At 36.3% G+C, this 2537-nt stretch overlaps 1 pseudogene; it reads left to right on the top strand.

Annotated features, from left to right (window-relative positions):
* Positions 1-1032: 1032 nt before the first annotated feature.
* LOC114207259 (acyl-protein thioesterase 1 pseudogene) lies at positions 1033-1797 on the top strand (annotated as a pseudogene).
* Positions 1798-2537: the final 740 nt, after the last annotated feature.

Here is a 2537-nt window from a genome sequence, read left to right as displayed (position 1 = left end):
CAGCAAAAGCAGTTCTAAGAGGGACGTTTATAGCAATGTGGGGCTACCTCAAGAAGCAAGAAAAATCTCAAATAAATAATCTAACCTCACCTAATGGAACTAGAGAAAGAATAAACAAAACCCAAAACCAGCAGAAAGAAGGAAATACAGACCACAGCAGAAATAAATGACATAGAAAATTAAAAAAAAAAATCAATGAAACCATTTTTTCTTTGAAAGAAATCAACAAAATTGATAGACTCATCAAAAGAGAGAGAGCACTCAAACAAAACCAGAAATGAAAGAGGAGAAATAACAACTGACACCACAGAAATACAAAGGATTGTAAGAAAATATTATGAAAAATTATATGCCAACATATTAGAAAACCTAAAAGAAATGGATAAATTCCTAGAAAATATAACCTACCCAAACTGAAGAAATAGAAAATTTGAACAAATTAATTACCAGCAATGAATTGAATCAGTAATCAAAAATCTCCCAACAAACAAAAGTCCAACATTGATGTATTCACAGGTGAATTCCACCAAACATTTAAAGAAGAGTTAATACCTATTCTTCTCAACAATTTTAAAAAATAGAAAAGGAAGGAAAACTTTCAAATTCATTCTATGAGGCTAGCATTGCCCTGACAGCAAAACCAGATAAAGACACCACAAAAAAAGAGAACTATAGGCTGATATCCCTGATGAACACAGATGCAAAAGTCCTCAACAAAATATTGGCAAACCAAATCCAACAATATATTTTAAAAAATTATTCATCACGATCAAGTGGGATTTATTCCTAAAATGCAAGAGTAGTTCAATATTCCCAAATCAGTCCCTCCAACAAGAGAAAGTATAAAAAACATATGATCACGTCAATAGATGCACAAAAAGCATTTGACAAAGTAAGACATCCATTCATGGTAAAAACCCTCAACATAGCTGGAGGGGTGGGCCGGGACTTGCCACTCGCCCGCCCTTGGGCAGCGGCTGGGCGCCCGTTGTCCATTTTGCTTCCGACGCGCGCAGTCAGTGGAGCTGGTGTATGTGCGGCAATAACATGTCTGCCCAGCTTCCCGCTACCGTGCCCGCCATTGGGAAAGCCACCGCTGTGGTGATTTTCCTTCATGGTTTGGGAGATACAGGGCATGGATGGGCAGAAGCCTTTGCAGGTATCAGAAGTTCACATATCAAATACATCTGCCCACATGTACCAATTATGCCTGTAACATTGAATATGAACATGGCTATGCCTTCTTGGTTTGATATTACTGGGCTTTCACCAGATTCACAGGAGGATGAATCTGGAATTAAACAGGCAGCAGAAAATGTAAAAGCTTTGATAGAGCAAGAGGTGAAGAATGGCATTCCTTCTAACAGAATTATTTTGGGAGGATTTTCTCAGGGAGGAGCTTTATCTTTACATACTGCTCTCACCACACAGCAGAAACTGGCCGGTGTCACTGCACTCAGTTGCTGGCTTCCACTCCAGGCTTCATTCCCACAGGGGCCTATCAGTGGCATTAATAGAGATATTTCTATTCTTCAGTGCCATGGAGATTGTGATCCTTTAGTTCTCCTAACTAAAGTTTGCTTCTCTTACTGCCGGAAAGCTAAAAACATTAGTAAATCCAGCCAATGTAACCTTCAAAACCTATGAAGGCATGAAGCACAGTTCATGTCAACAGGAAATGATGGATATCAAGCAGTTCATTGATAAACTTCTACCTCCAGTTGATTGGTGTCACTAAGAGGCCTCCTGTAGAAGTGCACACCAGCATCATTGTAGTAGCGTATAAATCTTTTCCCGTGCCCAGTCTTGAAACTTCTAATGTTTGCAGTGTTAAAATGTTTTGCAAATACACACCAATGATACAGACTACATGATACTATCTCCTTGTGGGAAAGATGGTCTTCTTTTAAGTTTCTATACCTGTATTTGTAGAATATGATTCAGAATATACTAGTATTAAAATAGGTGAAGCAGCTAAGCTTCTTTTTCCCAAAGTAACTCAGCAAAATAATAAAATACTATAACCAGATTTTTTTATCATGTCATTTGACAATTATTAGTATGCTTAATGAAAATTTGTTTAGGTATAAATAAGCAGTTAAGATACAAATGATTTATACATGCTGTGACTTAGTCTATGGACTTATTCCAAAATTACTTAGTCACCATGCATTATCTGTATTTTTACATATGTATTTGTTATATACTTAATGATTATAATACATAATGAGAATGGGCTGTGACTACATTATTGTAATGCTTCTAAGGTCAATAAAGAGTAATATTCCTGTTGTTCAGTTAATGGCCCTTTTATTTTGGGGACCAGGCTTTATTTTCCCTGATATCATTTCTATTTAGTATTTTTTTTTGTCTCTAGAAATCTGTTCTTTCTTTTTTATCCTTTGTAACAGACCAAATATTGCCTCCTTGCCATAGACATCTGCTGCCAATACATGCTGTAATTTGACATTCTGAATCACAGGTTTGATGGTATTTAAAATGTATTTACATTTATATAAAGAAACCTTTAAACTTCC

This window comes from Eumetopias jubatus, unplaced genomic scaffold (genome assembly GCF_037043125.1).
Source record: "Eumetopias jubatus isolate StellerSeaLion01/CBP00866 unplaced genomic scaffold, mEumJub1_p1.0 scaffold_7, whole genome shotgun sequence".
NCBI lineage: Eukaryota > Metazoa > Chordata > Mammalia > Carnivora > Otariidae > Eumetopias > Eumetopias jubatus.
This window is presented reverse-complemented; position numbering and strand designations above follow the sequence as displayed.